Below are 22741 nucleotides of genomic sequence, written 5' to 3' on the forward strand. Positions count from 1 at the left end.
ACTCACTGATGCACTGGGGATTGAATAGCACAGTGGAATTTTGTAGATGTGAAAGAGTTAAATTGACATTATGGGGTTGATATTATGAGCTGATAAAGAAAAAAAAAAAAAAAAGCAAATAAAAGAGCAGAATTGCATAGAGAGAAAAGGTTCATATGTGCTGACATGCCTGTCCTGGCACAGTTTAGCTTAATCCACCCTACTTGCTTTTTTCACCCTATTCTTCAGTCCTCCCTTCTAGAAACAGATTTAGGTATCCCTTTATCTCTGTGAGACTGTACTTGAGTTACCTTCACTAGTAACTTATTCCATATGTCTCCTTCTCTGAGAGTGAAGCAACCCTGCCCAAGCCCCTGTTTGCTCATTCTTACCTAATATTTCAATTTAGTCCCTTAGTTTTCCCCTTTAAGTAGTAATAACAAAAGCCCACCCTTTGAGGTTGCTTTATATTTTCACTCCCTTTCTTAATACTGAAAGTTTCAACTACACCATCTCCCAGATTTTCTTGCCCATGGAGAACAGCATCAGTTCCCACAGATTTTCTTTGATTTACATACACATACATATGTGTAAAATCAAAACTGTTAAGAATAAAAATTTAACATTTCCTCTTTCTATTTTTTTTCTTTATCACATGGCAAGAACTTGGTCCTGAAAAACAGTTTTTAATCAGGTGGCTAACCAAATTAATCCAGTATAGCAGACAACATCTAAGAGTTTCTACATGCTAACTTGGAGGACAGAGAAGCAGAACACAATCTCATGTCAGGTAGTCATAACACACATGGGCTTCTCCAAGTCATGCCACCAGGAATAGGTGGAGTAATATACTATAAGGAGAGCCAGCAGGAAGGAGAAAGAAAAGGTCTGAAAAGCTCTGACATTTCTTCTTGGAAGGAAAATGTGTTTTAAACATTTTTCTGTTAGTGCTGGTGTTAATGGTAAAAAATCAGATTTTCTTATCTAGAAAAATATAGTGAAATAATAAAGCACTGAGATGCCAGAGTAAGCCTTTTTTTTTTCCTTATACAAAGATAATATAATTGTTTTCATATACCTTCAAAGAGGATTAAAGTTGAAGAGATAAAAATGGAAAAATGGAGAGGAAAAAGACAGTTTTTACTGTCTGATTCTCCTCTGTCTTACACTGAGTTTACACTGGCAACTCTCCAGTGGCTTGCTGCTGATTTATACCTTCATTTGTGAACTTCAAGCTCTGAGAATAGGCTGCTGTTATATTTAATACACTAGACACAGATTAAAACAATTTGACTTTAATTCCTGGTGTTGCCAAGCTGTCCTATAAAAGAGCCTAAGAAAGATGTTTCCGAAAGCAGATCCGTGATTTGGGAGCTTCCTAACCATTTTGCTAAGCTGCTTAGGTACTCTGTCTGATCAGTTTTCCTTGAAAAGGGACTCTTGGCTGTATTCATGAAGAGATTTGTAGGTCTGCATTTTTAGATACAAAAATGAAAATTGAATTTTTCATGGACCAGCTTTTCAAATGCTCCTAAATCTGTAAGTACTGTAAATCCATTTCTTTCCTTTTAGCATGGTATTTTACATTCATCTTCAGGTCTCCCCAAGAATTTGCCTCAGCTTCATCTGTCCTCTCTCCCACGTTCAAGTGCACACACAGAAATCTCCTGCCCAATCCACTTGGTGTTCTTCAGTGTGCTTGGAATATGAGATTTTGCAAGAAGTATTGATGAAGATTTTGCATTCCCAGGTTCTGCTATTAATACACAGCCCAGGGGTTAGGACATAGGAAAGTAGAAAAGCTGCCTTTCTTAGCTATAAGGAATTTGAACTTAACTCGCCCCATGCTTTTTTTAGTTGAAACTGCTCCACTTTATGCAGAATAATTAAACATTAACTGGGCCCGACACAGTGACCTGGTTTTCTTCTAGCTCTTGCTATACAAACTAGTTAACATAAACCAGGGAATTATTAACTAGAAAAAGAAATAGAACCCACAACTATTTTTGTTCAGGTGACCTCTATAACTGTTTAAAAAAAAAAAAAAATTAAAAAAGTTTTCTTTTGTTTTGACCTAATCTGTACTTTAATATTTCATGTAAAATACAACTGCTTCTACTGGAGAGAAAGACATCTTGTAATATCTGGGTCTCATCAATTATTCTTCTAGAGTAATAAAATGGGTTTGGATTACTATAGAATAGTAAAAGATAGAATGTGAAAGAATAGATTAATTATTAATTTATGAGGAAAAAAAATCCCCTAACTCTCAGAGTCACACATTAAGTAGGGGGTGGGGAGATTGCTCTACAATCATACAAACTCTTTTCTGTGGCTGTACTTTGAAAGATAAAATGTGAATAAGACCCAGATCCTCCAATGAAAATTTGATGCTTTTTATTCCCAAGCAGAAGACCTTAGAGACCAGGGTAAGACTGTAATGTCTTAGAAGAGGTTTGTTATTTCCTATGGGCCATAATTAGTAGCCACAAACTAGGGGATTCAGATAATAGGACATATTAAGGGTGTTTTAGTACTAGAGGTGGTATATTTTACATGTATGACCTCCCAGTGGAATTTACAGCCTCTGAAACAGTAACATCAGCTTCCCACACAAAGAGGAGCAAAAAGTAAGCACCTGACAACAGAAATCAGGAAAGCCAGAATTCTGAGTGAAAAAGTGCTATAGTGAAGATGGAAACCCCTAGGAGAAGATAAGGATTACTTAAGTAGTAAATCCTTCCATTCAAAAAGAAAACAAACCACTTTCTCTTCATAAGAAATAACTCAGAACACTGAGTGCTCTGACATTAGATTAGATAGCTCAAATTCAAATCTGACTTAAGGGATTTGAACCTACAAAACATACCTTCACTGTCTAAATCTTCAAACAATGAAACTCACTGAGGTGTAGCTCTTGTTGAAACTTGACTAAAAATAACATCTGAGAGAAAGGAGAAAATAACTGTACTGCAGGTGATTGCTGTACTTTCTTGAGAGACAGATTTAATTCTCTAATTTAGTACATACTTGAGTACTTCACAAGAGGTGAAAATATTTCAGAAAAAACCTGATAATTACCTGAGATGGTATTCTAGGCCAAGGGGTAGGACATCTCTCAGAGGTGAAAGTGGACTGGAAGCCTTGTGCAGCACTTTGTGACGAGGGTGCAAATTGCCCCTGTGCCCTGCCTGAGCCACCCAGTTCATCAGAGCAATGCAGGGGTGTCATGGAGCACCCCCACACCCCGAGGCACCCACCCTTAGAACTAAAGGTGATGTAGAGGGGAATGAATTGCCTTCAGGAGTTACTTACTTTTTCCACTTCACTGTAGAGAAACCAGGGACATGGAGTTGAGGGATTTTGTGACTCTGAGTGTCCTAGAAAATGTCTTCCTTAAGTTCTCTGCATCTTATAAAATAAGGATGATGCTTTGTCCTAATTTTGTCTCTTCCAGTTTAAGTCATTTCTACCCTGTACTACCCAGCAATAGTCTTGTGGCATTTCCCAAGCTTGAGGCATGTGAAAATTGTTTGTTATGATTATAAAAATAATAACAATAGGATCATCTTGAATCAGTGCTTCTCTCCATTTCTGATTGATTTAGGCTGCCTGTGAGGTCTAAATCATATAATTAACAAATTTTCTATCAGAGCTTTTACCTATTTTGGCCACAGCTATTAAAATGTGATTATATGCTGCGAGATGGTTCTGTTATAAAGCAACTCTATAATGTTTTTATAGAAAAAAAATCTTAGTTTATTTTTGTGATTTCATTGTACTGTGATTTATATTTAACACCTCTGTTTTCCATTGTCAGCAAGAGCCAGTATTTCCAAGTGTTCACTTTACTGATCAGAATTTTATGAACAATACAGAAAGCTCACAACAAGCTGGTATTCATTACTAGAAGTATAGAATTTTAAGATTAAATTTATAATTTAATAACTCACTGATATTTTCACCAGGAATGTGTTCACTGTTGGATACCCAGATTTTTTTTTTTTAAATTTGGGCCAGCCATCAGAAATTAATGCTTGCTTCTTCTGAACTTAATCTGATTTATAAACTACAGAGGATAGACACACACAAATGTCCACACTCTATCATCTTACACAAAGTGCAAATGATATGTGACATGACATTGCATAGCCTGTTGCTTTAAATCAATACTGTCAAACAATATTGAAGTACGAGTTTAAAGCAATGGCTTACAGGAATTCCAGTAACACATACAATGTTTTGTTTCTTCTGCTTCTGAACTCACCGTTTCAAGCCTTTTCCAGTGATGGAGAAGAATAACAAGGATGTTCCATACCACTGAATGAAGTCATTGACAGCAGTGTTTTCTTGCTGACATGATACATTTGCTCTATATAATACAATACTTCATCCTCCAGGATACACATGCTCATACCTGCATACATAAATATAATATAAACATACACGTGTATTCCACTTTTGAACTTGTTAAACAGCTCCACACAATGAAACAGTCCTATAAATATACCCCTTTTATGGAGAATAAGTATACATAACTGTGCTGAACCAAATAGAGCTATATCAGGTGAGACTAAATAAAAATTTGGCCCAATATCAAATGACACTAAATAAAAGTTTGGCCCAACCTACACAATTAGACCTACAACCTGTTTAGACTTACACAATGTAGTAGCCTTTTTTATTGTGTCAGCCGCTAGGTTTCAACTCATGTAAATAATCACTAGTTGTACCAAAGCTATGATGAAAATCTTGGTGTTGAATACTGTTTAATTCTTGTAAACCTGAGGTGACAAAAAGCAATAACTGCTCCTATTTCCCTTTAAATGAATTTTCTTAGTAATGAAGTAGGATGGATTGTACCAGTGTTCAAGTAGTGGAAGTGAAAAGTATCAATAGAATAATCAGTGTAGGAACAGCTGGGTTTTTAAGCACATTTGCTAAATTGCTGAGGAGATTCGTGTAACTCTGTAAAAGGCAAAACCAAATTTTCTTTTCATATTGTATTAAAAAAGTCATTTGCTGAAGGAAAAAATTCTATGACTTGAAAGAAACACCTGTTTTATATTGAAATTTAAGAATATAATTTAGAAACTAAATAAAGTTTTTGAGAAAAATGAAAAGTTGACATGTGGAAAAAAAATACTCCCACCATTGTCTTCTTTTCATTCTCAAATACATTCATTCTCTTTTATTTTGTCTGACAAAATATTTTATTGCAAGGATTTATTCTATTCAGCTGCTGATACCTTTAAAATTGTTTTTATTTCTTCTACAGTCTTTAGCTTTAAGAATTTCATGAGTCATCTCATTTAAATATAAGAAAACAGTATTTTCAAAGGTTTCCCTAAAGTAAATTCCCTAGCTGCTAATCTGAATTGAAATTTGTCAATGTTTTTGATTTGACAGAAATTCAGAGAGGGTTTTATTCCAGGCTGAGTGAAGAACCACTTACTGGCAGAGCCACGTGGCCAGTGACCTGGGCACAGGTCAATTTCATTTGAAGATCAATTAGCTTCAATTTACACAATTAAGATCCATGGCATTTGGCCCAGCAATGACATTAAGGCTTGTAAGCTAGGAGGGCAAGGCTCAGTAATTGCTATGGTTAATGACCTATCTGGAGAAGGTTTTAAGCACCAAGAGGATCAGGATTTGGTGTTCACGGGTGCTCTTGGGGGACCAGCAGTGGACCTTGTCAGCAGGTCTGTGTTTATCAGAGTGGCTCCCTGGAGCTGATAGCAGTGCTTAACTCACATTACACACAGGTGTGAATAACTACTCAAGAGGAATGTGGGCCAGTGAGTTTCAAGTTGTATTTCCCTCACTCTCAAGTTGGAATCCTCAAACATATGTTTCCCAGCCAGGACTGTACTCTTTCAGAACTTTAGACTCAACATGTTTCCACTAATTCCAGTCAATGTGTTTCAGACTTTTCCTTCATTTGTCTGGAAAGCATCCAATACATGACATGATTTCTCTTTCCTCTCTATCAGTTATTCTTATGCTAAGTGGAGATATGAAAAGCACAGAAATGTTCCCAATATCACTTATTCATTTGCACAGTCTTCTACCCTCCCACACTGCCTGCTGTGCTCAAAATCCCTTGTCTTCTGTTACATACTTAGTTAAATAGGTTTCCTTTAATCTTAAACTATTTCAAATGTAAATCTTGAAGGGCATGATATTGCACCCATTGAAGTCTTTCCAATGCGTAGAGATGGCCCAGCTATAAAGAAATATCACCAAGGGAGCTCTGATGCAGTGGGGAAGATGAAGGCATTGAACTAAAGGCTGAATAATGACAGTATTTCATGAGTGACTGTGTTCAAATGTAGATGGCAATGTTGTACTTTTTCTGCCACTGGTGGATCTCAGAAAGTCAGCCCTTATGAGACCAGAAACTTGGCTTTCCCTTCATGTCCTTTTTTGGCAGAATAATAAAGAATGAAATTATTTTTTTGGTTTTCAGGGGGCCATAAACAATACACTATGGGTCTCTTGCCTTAATTGTCCTCACAAAGCTTTCTGTGGAGATTCCTCATTGCCTTATACCTGCTCCTATGGGACTCTGTGGTTTGTGCTTTGCTCACAGAAATTATAAACATGGAGAGTAAATGAACGGGGCTGTGTGATCAGGAGATCCATCCCTGTAAATATTTACTGATATACTATAACAAGACTGTTGTAAACCAAAATTCATGGAAATCCCCAAACCTTAGAGATGCCACTGGTTGCTGCTACCAGTATTGTTGAGGAGTGACTTTGAACTGAAGGAGAGCAGGGTCAGGTTGGATATTAGGGTGGTGAGGCACTGGAACAGGTTGTCCAGGTAAGCTGTGGATGTCCCATCCCTGAAAGTGTTCAGGGTGGGTACAATGAGGCTTTGAAAAACCTGGTCTGGCATGGCAGGTGTTTGGAACTAGGTGAATTTAGTCCCTTCCTACCCAACCTTAAGAGAAAGTAGTGTATGTCATGAAAAATGATATTTTCTGAAGAAAAAAAAAAAGCTGCTACTTGCAGCTTGAAAAATGTAGTTTTCTACATTTCTAATCCTTTCAGTAATTAATGCCACATATGAGAATTCCATGGTAGTAATAATATTTCCAACATTTAACTCGGTTTTAATTTTTAATCTTGTGAAACATTTTCACATATTTTCCAAGCTAAAATGGTAAATGCCTGAAGGAAACACTTGGTTGTATTATGTAACTGGTAATCCATAGATATGTTTCACAAGAATTGTAAGCAACAGGAATTATTAATATCCTTTTACTTCTGTTCTTTACCTAGCATAACTCCAGAGTGAAATGCAAGATTTTGAACCACAGATTCATGGTTGATGGATTTGCTCTATAAATTTTGTTATGTTATGGTGGATTTGGAAATGGAAACCTTGCAAGTGAGATAATTTCATATTGCTGTTGTTATTCTCATATACCTCTTTCCCACAGCTTTGATGGTGTTGTTTTCAGCTAATGGCATGCAATAAATATTTTGTGAAGCATAGAACATTTCTGTGGTTTTATTAAGGGATATTTAAAAAATATACAGCTCCACAGCATTTCCTGAAGGATTTAACCTTGATTCTCTTTAATGAGCAAGTAATGCTTATCACAAACCTGAAATGTGTTACTGTAAATTTTCCAGTGGTTATAAAACACCTTTTTTTCCAGACACTTGCTTTAAAGCACTATTTGAAAAAAAAAAATAATACCCTATGTCCTGGAACCTATATTTGCTAATGGAAAACTGAAAGCCAGCATTTTTTACCTTAATACCAAAACTGGTATTTAAAAAAAAAAATTCTGAACAGAACCAAACTTGACGATTCATTTCATATAACCAAGTAATTCTAAAAAAATTAACTATTCAAAAATATATTTTAGATTTAAAAAAAAAGAAACATGCAAGTTCTTGTTTGTGGTATAGCAAGTTAATTCCTCTAATCATAGAATGTGGAGATGAATTGTAGAGTTATTTTAGGCCAGAAGGAACCTCTAGAGTTATCTGATCCAACTTCTTTCTCAAGAAAGGTTTAGTTAAAGTAGGTGCTCAGGACCTTGACTACTTAAATGTTTAATACCTTGAAATACAGTCTGTGCATCAGCCTGTTAAGTATTTTTAGACTTATTTTCTTAAGATTGAATGATTCAATTCCCTCCTTAGAGGTCACTTTTCATTATTATTTTTGTTTTTCTGATAAAGTCTCTTATAAATAGTGAGAAGTATAAACTGTGCTTATACAAGCTGTAGTATAAGAGGAAGCAAACAGGAACTTCAACATCTGTAATTTACACCTACTTAAATTATCTTCATTTCTAGGATCTACTCAGCTTATGTAAAGACAGCCTGCATAAGATGATACAAAATTCATGTTCCTTGGGGCTCTATGTAACTACACCCATAATCTCCAACAACTCTGGCTTTGATACCTCTTGGAAAAATACATAAAACTGTGATAGAAGATCAGCAATGGAGAAAAAAATCCTAAAAATAACCCACAACAACAAATTTGCAAAATCAAAGCGTAGCTATAAGTAAAGCTTTGAACTAAACCTCAACCACAGTGGCATTTCAAAAGCAGGTGAGAAAAGCATGTTGCATGTATCAAGAGTGTAAACTTCCAGTTAAGAAATACAATTCTCACCCAGGAATTCCTATTGGTGAACAAATACTACAGTGAAAGGTTGGTATCAGCAGAAGCCTGAGTTGTGTTGCTGTCCTCTGCTGTGGGTGTTCTCATATGAAGTCACTGTAAAACATGATGCTTTTTGCTGTGCTGTGCATAAGGCTTTTTCAGACCAAGGTGAGACTTGTAAATTTCTTTTCATATTTTTCTTTATTTTCTGCAGAAGTAAATCTGTCACTGTCAACACAACTGTAATCTCAGTGATTACTTGCTGGCTATTTCATGTTCTTCTGTTAACTTTGAAGCAACACCCACTAAGTGGGATTTTATTCAAACCACAAAGCTGTTATGATTAGTTATTGAAAACAGAATTGTTTTAATAAGACATCTTTATCTGAGTCTTTTTGTAGTGCCATAAGAATAGAAACAAATACATTGTAGACAACTAAATGATAATTTTTCTATTTAAATTGGAATTTTCACAGTGAATTTGCATCATGAAATGATCTGAATGTTTTAAACAATAAATATAATTTTATTGGAATATGCTTCAGGATTCTTGAGTTCATGAGCCTATAAGGAAAAGGCAAATCATGTGCAAATTAAAGGAATTTTAAAAAGGAATTTGGGAAAGGCCTGGTACAAAGAGGTAAAATGTCAGCAAAATCAATGCAGATAAATTAACTTACAGCAGGAGAAAATCTGGTCAGAATTTTTTCCTATAGGAATTCCAGTAACTTTGTAAAGATCAAATTACTCTGTTCTCCTAGAATTATGTGGAAAATTATGTGACATCTAGAAAAACTTCTTGGAGAGATTTTCTGTATTTTCTGGGTTTGGATAGGCTGTGAAGCTCATAAAACCCCTCCCTCTGAGCCAAATGTAGTAAATTTAGAAATACAAACATATAGCTGATATTAATTTTCTTCATTCTCAATGAAAAAGTTTTCGCTCAATTGACTCTGAGTTCTGATTCATTTCATTATACTAAAAATGTCATCTGTCCATCTGTCCCACACAGATTCTTGAAATGTATATTGTAATTTATGTATTTGAAGAAGAGATTGAAGAAGTTCAGGTTTAGCAAATAATTAAATCACTCAAAAACTTGCCTGTGATCACAAGAGCTAAGATATCTCATTAACTTGGACCCCAGCTTAGAGATCTTGACTGAAATGGTCAGCTTGCTAAAGGCAGTGGGATTTCTGCCATTGTTTTCTATAGCTTTGAGATTTCATCCATCCTTCAAATATGTCTTGTAAAATACTCCATCAGAAAATATTTTTATTGGATTGAAATTCTCACATCTTTATCAGGATATGATCATTATTACCTTTTGCTTGGGGTTTAGACTGTCTTTGGAATAAATGTTTAGAATTACCTTCCATTGCTCCTCATAGGTGACATGACTGATTTTTGCTCTGGCTGCTCTCCATGCATTAAACTAATTGAGCTGCAATAGAACAATAGGAAATAAAGCCCAGTATTTTCCAAGAACCTAAGGAAAGCGTATTTAACCTTCCTTGAAGTCAATAGCAATTGTACACTTAATTCCTTTAGGCTTTTTTTATTATTTCATGCCTCCAGCTAATAAAAAAGTAAAGTTTTTTGGCCTCCTTTATAAAAAAATATTCTATACATCCCAGTGTACCTACTATTGCAAAGGAGCTGTTCTCCTCCTATTTTTTAAGTTAATTTTATCCACATGCCTCTCACCAGTGTCTGTGCCCAGACGGAGAAGTGAGATATGTGTCCAAATGTATTTCTAGGAACAGACTGCAGAGCCTATTAGGCTTTAAAACTTGATTGCCCATCAGCTGTTCTCTGTAATTGTTTGCTTATTTTTTAACTTTAACAGAATACAAAGCGGCTCAAAGCTGTGGCTACAATGTGTACATTTTAACTCTTTCTCTACTCTTATTTCACATTACCTTTACAAGTCATTACTTAGCATCTGTAAGGCAGGATCTTAGCCCTGAATTTCTGCAACTGGGAACTCCCCCAGGTGCTCTAAATTCAGCAGTGCTTACACACATGAAAAGGTTACCACAATATGGTAACATCAGGGCCCTGCAGTCTGTCAGGACTTTTCCGTTCTGCTCCTGATTGTATCTCTGTGTTGATATAGCAACTTGCTCTTCACCACAGATGGCTGGGAGAAAACCCTCCCGTGGAGCAGCTTTTCATCAAAAAACACTGTTCCACCAAAATAAGAATGTTCTGTGAAAATGCTTCAGTCCTGAATTTATTTGTTCAAAGGGAAAAACAGGGAAGGATGCACCAAAGAAGGGGCAGGCCTGGAATCTGCTGCTCCTTGTATTAATATTTAATTTTTTTTTTATTTTTTTTATTTTTTTTTGAGACAATGGCAACTTACTCTTGGGTGTAAAACTGGTATCAGCTTCAGGAATGATGATCTGCTCCTCTTAGCCAAGAGATGTAGAAACAAAGTGGTGGAAGAGGCTCATGGTCCCTCTGGCCCCAGGATCTTTTTGTCTGTGGCAGTGGCTGCAGTGCTCTGGCTTCAGCAAAATCATACAGAGGACACGGGCTTGACTGGGTGCTTTGGATACCTGCTTAAGAAAAATCAACTGTAATTTTGGGTAACTTGAAGCGCATTTTTACAGTCTTGAGTCTTGGTCCTTCAGAAATTTGAAGAATTTTTTCTTACAAGCACATGCAGTCAGGTTTCAGATACTTCATTTAGCCGTGCATGAAACTGAAGAAAACCATTCTGCTAGACTAAAATGTTATTTAGTGGAAAAACATTTTACGAAGTGACAAAAAAAATCTTGTTCTATAGGATTAGATTGTGCTGGAATTTTAATTACATATAGACTTTCAAAGATCCAAACAAGAAAACCTCATCTTTCTTTTTCTTGTTTTCATTTTGACGCATTATTTAAAAAAGCAAAACACCAATCCATCGGTTGAATCTAATTTGTTTCAGGTCATTTGTTTCATTATTTGAAAATAATGTCATTTTTTCTTCCATCTAGTGTGTCCAATATACATAGAAAAATGTTTTTCACTGTAATCTATTAATCCGTGACTGTCATGAACTTTAGAATAAAAAGAACTGTTTATGTATAATTTTCTATGGTGCCATTTTTTCTAATTGGAACATTGTTGTATTGTTAGGACAAAAAGTCTGGGTAAAACAAACATGGGAAACTCAAAGCAGATAATTACCCAGAGATCACTAAATAGAAATGTTATGCACCTCCAGTACTAAATTACAGACAGTATGTGTTTAACAGAAATTTGAAAAACATGTTTGTATTTGTGCTTATACTGATCCATGAACTGTAGTCAGCTGGCTGAATGTCCTGGGATAATACTGATGTCCTGTACATTTTTGGCATGAAAGAATCTCATTTGTAGTGACTTGAAATTGAATCAAGCATGTCAAAGGGAAGTAGAGTGCCTGTATCATGTTTCCCAAAGCTTGACAGCAGGCAACATTCTCTTTTCAAGCTTAGTTGATGTAGTACTCCGCTAAATGCCTCCTGGCCATTGAAAATATCTTCCCAAATAGGTACACTTTTATTCTTATAAAAGAATAAGAGCAAGAGCAGACACTGATAGCAAATACTTTTAAAGCACCTAAGAAATAAAATTCTTAGTGTATAAATTCTGAAGAAAAATGGTGTATAGACAGTGGGTTTTGCCTTGAATTTCTGTTATTGTTTGGTCTTTTTTAAGGGAAATAAAAAAGGCAGGGACACACACTGTCCCAAAATAAAAGCAAACCATGAAAAAGAGTAAAAAGCTGATGTTGTCCATGATGATCAGATGTTACTGATTATCCTGCCCTCTCAAGATCCAGGAAAAAAGGAGGAATCAGATCTTGTCTTCACAGCCATAGTTTCCATCCACAAATCCATGACAATTCAAGAATTTTTAACTCCACAGGTTTTCTGTCAAGCCCTGAGATATCAATGTGTGTCTCGGCATAGACAAGGAGGGACAGCTTTGACAAATCAAAGTTTGATCATGCCTTTCTCAAGAGGAAAATTCTGCTATGAAGATGCACTCAAAATATCAAAAAAAACCCAGGGAAATATCTTCCAGGCATAGCTTGTGATTTTTGACCAGGTCAACAACATATAATGAACTATGGGAAGATACTTTTCTATCAAGGACTGAGAGTGGAGAAGGACAAAAGCTGCCTGTTTGGTTTTTTTTTAATTTCAGTTTATCTTTTAATTAGAGACACGTGACCTCTGTGTGAGCCTCATAGACTTTTAATAATTAAAATTTTGGGGAACCATCATGTGAAAAAGCAGAGGGAAATTAATATTTTTCACTTTTTCCCTGTGGCTACAGAACATAAAAAGTGCCTTATGCCAGTGTTCTTTCAAAAGCTTCCATTGGTTCTTACAGCTTCTGTATTTAAAGCTGGAATTTTGAAAACACCTGGAAAAATAAATCATGAAATTGTAAAAATAAAGATTTTAAAATGAAATAAAAAAAAAAACCTGACCTAAACTACAGTGAACTATTTTTCCTTCCCTAGCAAAAATATAAGTGTGATTGGGTTTTGAGTCCCCCAAAGCTCATGCAATCCCTCTTTACTTTTAAATTCTTTCATGCCTCAAAACTGCTCTAATATCAGTTGAACCTGTTTGAACTCCACACCCAACAGAGCCTTTGGCAGTCATTTGACTTTCAGCTTATATGAGTGACTATAGTTAACAATTAGTCTGTTATTTTACTTCAACATCTTAAAAAAACCTACATTATGTCAAACAGCAGTAAAACCAATTGCTCCTCTCTCTATGGCTTTTGCTTTGTGTTCTCAGTTTTGCCTCAAATTACAGCTCTGTGAACATGAGAAGTGAATTTCCAGCCCTTGGTGGTGGTGAGGGGACACACTCATCCAACTTCAGACAATATGGGAAGCTAAAAGGAGGTGTCTTTGGGGTAGCTGACACCTGAATTCTAGTTTTTCTTCTAAATTTTAGAGACTCAAGTTCTTAGAACAAGCAGTTTGAACACACTGCTAGAATTGAGTGGCACTGCCCAATCAGTGAATATTTAAATGAGGGAAGTTAAGTGTTAGAAGAATAGTCTGCAGGATTAAAATGCCTTCTCTGAATGTTTCACTCTACCAGTCCTGGAATACATAATGCCTTCCATAAAATTCCATCCAGGTTTTTTTCAATTTTTCTTTTAAATTACAAGTGCATATCTTGAGAAGATTTTTTTTCCCCTCAATTCCTCTCTCCAAGGTACATTTTCAAATGCAATTTTAAATTATGTAGCAGTTCAGAAGAAAAGTGCATCATGCATTCTCTCCAACTATAATAAAAATTAAAATAAGTAAAAAAGAAAAAAAAGGTCACCTCCTATCTCAGGATCTTGCTTGAATCCATTCAAGAAATCATCTGCTGATACTGACCATGGCTTATTTCAGGGAATTGTTCACACAAACGAAGTCCAGGGAGATATAAATTACCCCAAAGTCCAGGGCATTTGTGTTGGACAGGTGAGGTGAAAAATGGTTCAATTTTGTTCAAATTCCATCAATGCTGGGATCTGAAATGCCACAACTTTTCCAGTTTCCAGATACATTAATTAAAGAAGCAGCATGTGATGACTCTGAGGTGACACAAAATGGATAGAGATGAAATAGATTTGCTTAGAGGCAGACTGCAAAATGTATATATTTTGGATTTGTATTTACATAAACAAACATCAACCACTATTTTTATGTATACATAAACATATGTGTGTGTATTGACACACAAACTATGATTTGTTACATGTTCAGTATTTAAAAATATATTATTTGGGGCATATAAATGTACAAAGCTGTTTCTTGTAACAGTCAGCCACTGACTATAGTAATGAAGGCATAAAACTTGACTTTTTTTTTATTTTACTTAGTTCTTTACTTTCTCCTACCACTTCTTTCCCTTTCTCTTTTTTTTTCTTTAAGCCCTTTTATTCAAACATAAGATCTCTCCTAATATCTAAACAGGATAGAGGCATTTACAAGTAAGATGACCAATGTGCCAAATCAAACAACATTTATTTTACCAGGGGAGAGGAATATGTTAGAAGAGAAGTCTGTTTTTATATTTAGAATATATTCAGAATGTTTGAAGGGAAGCAGAGCAATCTCCCGCTGTTTTCTCTCAACAGAACACACTGTGTCACCAGCAAGGCAGTGTCCAAAAGCAATAGTTTTACCTCTCTCTTCTTCCAATTTTCCACCTCAGTTTTTCTCTTCCTTGAAATGGTTCATGGAGAAACCAGAATGGATATAAATCAATGAGTGCAGCAGGCACTCAGATCAGCTGTGTCCTCCTCTGAGAGAACGCTGCACACAGAGCACCTCTGGAAGGAGCTTTGCTTCCTCTGCTGCAGCAGTAGAGCTTGAATTCCTTCCAACATCAGTCTGCCACGATAAAGATGCTTAGGAGGATTTGACCCCAAGAGTATGGAATTGCAATAAAACCTTTGCAAGGCAGCAATCACCAGCAAAGCTTGTTTATTCATTTGTTCTTTAGGGAGCCTGCCCAGCAACATTAGTCCCTTGGTGTACACTTTCCTTCTGTATAAAAACGTTTCTACGCTTTGTCCTTAATTTTTTTCTTATTAAACTTGCAAAGAAACCCCAAAACAAAAAAAAAAAAAAAACACCATCCTATAACAGCCCCAACATTTTTATGAAGTTATTAATATTATTTTAAAAGGAGCAGTTATTTTAGAAAATCCTTTATACTGGCTTCATTCTTCAAGAAGGATTCCAAAATAATTTTGCTAATATTATCTGTTTTAGATTGTGTCTACTTAGAACATGCATTTTAAAACATAATCTGAAATGAGTGGCACACACTCATGTGTGCTCAAGTATGTCCATACCTGCATAAGTGGGTGATGGTCTTGTGTGATAAAAACACTATTTTTATGTGTGTTGGAGGAGACTCCTTTATTTCTATCTCACAACACAAGGTATAATGATGGCATTTTTGACAAATACTTCTATAGACAAACATATTCTAAGTCTTGGCATGTTTACATTAAATGCAGCTCCTGAGGACTGTGCAAATCCTGAGAATCTGTTTGTTTCCATGCACCTCTCTGAGCAGAGAGCAAGGCTCCAGGAAACCCTCTGCTAGGCAGCCATGAACCTGAAAGGGGGTTTCTTCTTCAAGTTTGTATTCTTCTTGGGTCTTGCTTGATTGTTGCTTTCTGCTTTTCACTTTTTCAAGCAGTTATTTATCCTTCTTTGATAATTTCTTATTTTTTGATTGAATCTGCTGGTTTATTGGTTGAAATATGTGCTTTGCTTTAATAGAAGGGCTAGGATTTTTTTTTTTTTTCAATAAGCAGGAATATAGAAAAAAAAGCAGATCATAATAATAATTTCACTCTTTTAATGTGGCTTTCAGCATTCATGGAGCTTTTAATTTAATTTTGTGTTAGTCTGTAAATAAACTCATACAACCAGAATACCTTAGAATTGGTGGTTTTACTTTTATCCAGGTAGTCTGAAGGTTTACAGCCTTGTTCCAACAAGTTCACTGATGTGCAGGGGTCAGCTTGGCTGGAAAAAATCCCAGGTCCTGACAGGCATTAGAAGCCAGCACTGCTGGCAAATCAGTGGTGGGCGGTTTTCTCCTTTTGTATTTCATAGGATCTTGGGATTTTATGAAAAAATATGAGACATCTTATAGGTGGGTCCAGCTCTCAGAGAAACTGGAACATCAGAGCGCTGAAAATCCGGGCAAATACACTTTCTGGAAGAAGGACTAACACACATTATCTAACAATTTAACCTTTTGTACTGAGCATCCTGACTCAGTCACTTGATTTCTACTTTCAACTTCTGTGTCCTAAAGACAAATTAATTATAATAATCTATATAAAAGACACCTGTGGATTAGTGAATGTTCCAATTTTCTTTTCTCAGATTTATGAGGAGGTTTAGAATCAGAATCTTTTATATACTCAAGTATTACTTTGGAAAAAAAATCCATCAAGTTCTTTGTGTGCAAGTGCAATGCTTGAGTACATCCAGCACTGACATCAATGGTCCTCTCAATGATTAAATGTTAGCAATATGCTGAGTCTGCATCAGCTCCAAAAGGTGTGTCTCAAATTATGATTTACTGACACTTGGATGCACTGTTGACCAGCTCATGTCTTGTGTGCTCAGCAAAAATGATTTTCAGCTTCCCAACTACTCAAAAGATCACTTGACATGGCTTTGTGCATTTCTGAAGTGAAAGACACATGCTTTCATCAGCTGTATCATAATCTTTGCATCAGTGTGCCCAAAGTCTTACATTTTGCCCTTTAATGTTGACTTTAATGTTAATTTAACTTATTTCACAGCTAAATTTGGTGAGTGCATTTCTGCCATTTAGTCTTCTATTTTATTATACTTTCCACTTCTTTAAATTTCCCCTTTCCTTGATAAATTCATTTTATAAATTAAATCAGCATGGCCTGACCCAGAACATATTAAAATGCCATTTGAATCAGTTCCAAATTCAGGTGCTTATAAAAACAAATTTGAGGAGCAACTGTAATTCCAATCCCTCCTATGTTATGTGAGCAATTTAAAATTATGGAAATACTTCCAATTTTATAGGCAATTTGAAATGGAAAACAACCAGAGTACTGGGCATGTGCTCTGTATATAGGGATTTTGCAAATAGAAATGCTTTTAAAGTTAATTTCCATGTGCACCCTGTTACCTGGTTCTGCATATGTTAAAATGAAAATTACACATTTATATTTTTAAATTCAGAATGCTGTTTTTATTGGACTTTTAGCCAATAAAGAGAACATCTGTACTATAAATGCAATATGTCTGGTCAATTTGTATTAAAGTCATGGATCTTATAATGGATCTATATATTAACTATTCTTTCCATATAATAGAACACATTTTGGGGTGAGAGGAAGAAAACAGGCTAAGTGTTCATTGGCTCCTTAGGCTATAAAATATTATAAAAAATTAAATTATCTTCAATTGATGCCCATATATTGCTATAAGCACACAAAATCCTGACATATAGACATGAATCTCTTTTTGTAATGCTTAAATGTTTTTTGTTCCTTGCACACATGCATGGTATCTTGGTTTTATCCTTTTTCTGCCACGGTGAATCTTTAGGCAGATGGAAGTAGTGGAAGAATTAGGTTCAACTGTGAGTATCAGTGGTAGAACTTTAACAATTCTGCAGTTTATTCCTTTATTTAATGAAACAATTATTTCCTAGCTCACACCTTATGCACCCCTATAAAGTATGAAGGGTTGTACAATCAAAAATTAGGAAACATTTCCTTCATAGTAAGAATAAATCTATAGCAAACTAAAACTACCTTTAGTCAGTATGGTTTATACAGAGCTGGTGTAATGATACCTGTCACTGAGGACAAATATTGCAGTTAATCAGTAAGTGCAGCAAAGACTTAGATCATCTCGAGGTGGATTTACCATGTATATTGACATAACCTTGCATTTTCAGATGTCTAATTATTAATGGTTGATTAAATAAAAAATGAAGTTTTAAAATTTTTCTTAAATTAGTAATTAATCTAGTCACTTCCCTGAGGAAACTGTGCTCATACCTGTGTGTGAAAAGACATCAAAGTTGTTAAAAGCTTGTGTGTGCAGGCTTTTGTCTGGTGTAGACCAGAAGAGCTCCACAGATGGATCCAGACATCACCAGAGGACAACAGCACTCACCAGCAGCTGGGGCTGCTGGAAGGTGAAGGCCCAGAGCACTCATGATGGTGGAGAACTCTAAATTAACCTGCACATGACCAGGCAGACATTTGGAAAGGCAAAGGCTTATGATAACACTGCAAGGGCTGCACAGGGTAGAGTGGTTCACATTTTCCAGAAGCTAGGCTATTTGTTAGAAGAAGAAGTATCAGATACAGGTTTTGTCTAAAACTAAACAGAACTAAGGGTCTAAGGAGAAAAAATGAAACTGAACATTACAGAGGCCAAAGGTGCAGAGAGGCACAGTGTGCAGGATTACACATTCTTTAATGACAAAGATTAAAAACTTTATTCCTAGGCAAAAGAGAGTCAGCAAAATATCCTTGAAGGAAAACGTGTTCAAAATCCAGGTAAAAAATAATAAATAAAACTTGATTAAGGGGTAATAACTTTGAAGACATTTTCTCCTGCACAAGAAGTTTGCAAACAGAAAAACCCTGGAGGTTAACCAATTGTTTTAAAGGAATGCTTTTTAGAAGCAGCCCTCCATTTACATCCTGTCTTTAAATTCTTCATTAGGCATCCATCACAACTGCTGAGAGAATATGTGACTGGAAGAACTATTGCCAAAATCTACAGCTGTAGAAAATGCAGAATACCAGAAAGTTCAATATCAAACAAGCATAGTTTAAACCAGAATGTAAATAATTGTTAATATGTATAAATCTGTTCTTGTATGTCAGAAAAGTTACTTGAAATTAAAATGGCTTTGACTGAGTTATGCCTACTGTGAAATGTCTCATCTGATGCCATTCCCTCCCAGAAGAAGTGTTAGAAAGGTGGACTGAGGCCACTTTCCTGCCACAGTAGGCAGATCACTTTGGGTAGGTTTTTCAGTGCAGTTGGGCTTCCTTGACTTTCAGTTGGTCAAACATTTATAATGCACTCTTGTGTACATTATATGACTTGTCACAAAATATTATATTACTATAGTTTATAGAATAGGGTGTTGGGCTGTATGAGATGGAATCTTCCCCCTTTATTTGTTAGAGAGGCATAAAAACCTAACTTTAGTACATGAAGTCAGAATTCCTGTTACGGTCTCACCATTTCCAGAATTTTGTTGTGTTTCTGGGGCTCAGCTTCTTTCTGTCCATCTTAGAACTCTGAAATGTGAAAGGTTCAGAGGTTTGTATTTATCTGTCAATACTTCTTGAATTATAAATTAATGGACACAAGCTTAAAAAGAAAGGAATTTTTTTAATGGCATGACTTTTGTTTATTTTTTAGCTTCTTCATTACGTATTCCATCATAACCTCAAAGTAGCTACACATGACCTCTGAGATAGTCTCATTCAGACAGTTGTGGAACCACCCAGCAACTTCATCATTCCAATGTCATTTGAAATTTTCAAAAATAGGTTTTATTATTTTCTTATGATTTCACCACAATTTTTTCCAATCCTAATTTACAGTCAGTTTTTGTATTTCAAAACTGAATTCTCAACTCTCATTAATTAAAATATTTGACAAACACATCCAGCAGTTATGGCTGGGGCTTTCCCTGCTTCTCAAAAGCAAGTTCTGCTTCAGAAATCAGTGGGACACTGGACTGAACTGCAGTGATTTTATTCCTTCTGCTGGCTGATTGTAAGCACCATTCACAGCTTCCTGACTTCAAAGGGAGAGTCCAGTGACTTCCATGAGTCTTTTATTAGTTTTATAAAAGGCAACTGATTACCATGGTATTCAACTCTCTCGCATGGTTCTTGTCTTTAGTCTTATTTTTGCCCACAAAAGTGGCAGTTTCTCATGATGGAAGATGAGTAATGCTACAAAAAATGTTTATTTTCTATCATGTAGAATTTATATTAAAAAAGAGACATAAGAAGATAGTTCTGTGCCACTGTATTGGTGCTGCATCCAGTTGGCATCAGGTTATCAGCAATGAACCCCAGGAATCAGTGCTGGGCCCAGTTCTGTTTAATATCTTTATTGATGATCTGAGGGGATTGAGTCTACCATTAGCAAATTTGTGGGTGACACCAAGTTAGGTTCATTGTGTCATCCTGCTGGAGGGTGGAGGGCTCTGTAGGGGGACCTGGACAAGCTGGAGAGATGGGCTGAGACCAACAGCATGAGGTTCCACCGAATGTCTGTAGGAGGGGGTAGTCAGCTGTGGGTTGGGCTCTTCTCCCAGGTAACCTGTGACAGGATGAGATGATCTTAAGCTGTGCCTGGGGAGGCATAGGTTGGACATTTGAAAGAAATAATTCACAGAAAAGGTTTCTAGATGTCAGAATGGGCTGCCCAGGGAGGTGGTGGAGTGACCATCCCTGGAGCTGTTTAAGAAAGGCCTGGATGTGACACACAGTGCCATGGTCTGGTTGACAAGGTGGTGTTCAGTCATAGGGAGGACTTGAAGATATCAGAGGTCTTTTCCATCCTAACTGATTCTGTAATTCTGTGAATTAAGATAGTTCTCTTGGTAAGATTTTTACCAGTATATCTCACTGTGCCTTGAGTACCTCTCCAGGTCTCCAAGAATTCAGTGCATTTGCAGTTCAGCCTACAAAGGAGTTAATCAAGAGCCCTGGACATGATGAAATAGAAAAAGTGAAAAGAAGTGACAAAAAAGCCCTGACTTGCAAAGCAGATAATAGGATTAAAAACAGATGCATAATGTAACTGTTTTGGACCCTTTTAGGTTCAATGAATCTGCTGAAGCTGTCAGTGTTTCTGTGCTGCCTATAGAGGAAGACCAGATGATGAGTTGAAGCAAAGTTACTAACATTTGAATGGCTAAAATTAGGGTGAGTTAAATGCCACCTACACACTTATGAAGGAAATGTGAGACAAGCTCATGAAGCCACAGTCACTCCAGAGATGGTAAGGTCTTGATGAAAGAAATGAGAAGCAAGAAAGAACACTTGGGCGATTTATTCAACCACCCTGTCCCAGACAGCCCTGCTGTGTATGATGGGGATGATTCATTCAGTCAGTCCCAATGCCAAGGAAAACAGCTCTATGCAATCTGAAATGAAAATGGGCCGTCATAAAGTTGAGGAACAGCACATTTCTCCAGGGTGGATAATATCCATGCAAAACTACAGAGGCAGAAAGGAGACTTTAAGATATTTTGTAGATTATTCATCATTGTTTCTTTCAGAAGTGAGTTGGATGGCTGCCCTTCAAGTGCTGAAGCAAGAACAATCATGTAGTGTGAATATTTGAAAAAAATATATCCCAGTAATGGACATACAGTCCCACTGGATTTTGCTGAGCTCACAGTGCAGACTATTTATTTAATCACACCAGCAGAGGAAAACACAAGTCTACCAAATAATGTAGCAAAAGAACATTCTTGACACAATGAACAGGACTGGGCTGTCACTGAGGGAAGAAACCTGAGTGCACAGCTTAGGGGAGAACACACTGGGTAGTGACTGTATGAGATGCAAAGAGATAAAGAGGAGAGGCACAGATTGCTGGGGAATGTTGCAACAGCACTGGTCTGCCAGTGGATTTTTATATCAGTATGCCTGTGTTATGCCACTATATTAATTTTTTTGGTTTATCAATATACCAAGATTCATATGAATACCAGGAGATATAGATATATAGATAGATTAGATATAAATAGATATAGATATAGATATATATCAGCAGTAGCACAGAAAATCCCACCTCAGTTCAAAAGTTAAGGTAATCAGCTTAATTGTCTTTAGCATATTATTGTTCCTTCTAAATATAGAAGTAGGAATTAAACTTTGTCAAAAGAAAAGGCTTCCCAGGGGAATCGACCCTTCCAGAGTTTAGGGAGCATTTGGACAATGCTTTCTGGCACGTGGTGTGATTCTTGGGTTTTTCCTGTGCAGGGTCAGGGGCTGGACTTGACAGTCCTGGTGGATCTCTCCCAGCTCAGCATATTCTGTGATTCTGTCATCTATGAATAGCAGGTGCATTGAACATATGCTGCTCAAATGGACTTACTGCCAGGTCCATGTTTGTGTACAAAATAAACACATACTTGTGTGAGAGCCTGAATTTTACTGCAGAAACTGCTGCAATAAGATTAACTCAATTAGTGGCTATGCAGACTGCTACAATCTATGCTGAGTTAAAACACATGTGTCTGGGTGACCCTGGGTCCAAACACCTGCAAATCTCTTTCCATTTTATTCAGTGTATTTATTGTGGTTTTATCCTATTTATTTTGATTGGGTGTCATTTGTTTTTGCACAGAACCTCATGTATTTTAGAAACAGAAATAATATATACAGAAATGTTTCATTATTATTACTATTACTACTACTACCAGCATCTGTAGGTTTAGGAATTGGTTTGTAAAATTTTCCCAGATGTTAAGCAGAGTTTTTATTGGTGAGCAATGAGCAGGAGAAATGGGATGGAACAAAACTGATGTGACAGGAGGAACT

The sequence above is a fragment of the Poecile atricapillus genome, chromosome Z (genome assembly GCF_030490865.1).
Source record: "Poecile atricapillus isolate bPoeAtr1 chromosome Z, bPoeAtr1.hap1, whole genome shotgun sequence".
Lineage (NCBI taxonomy): Eukaryota > Metazoa > Chordata > Aves > Passeriformes > Paridae > Poecile > Poecile atricapillus.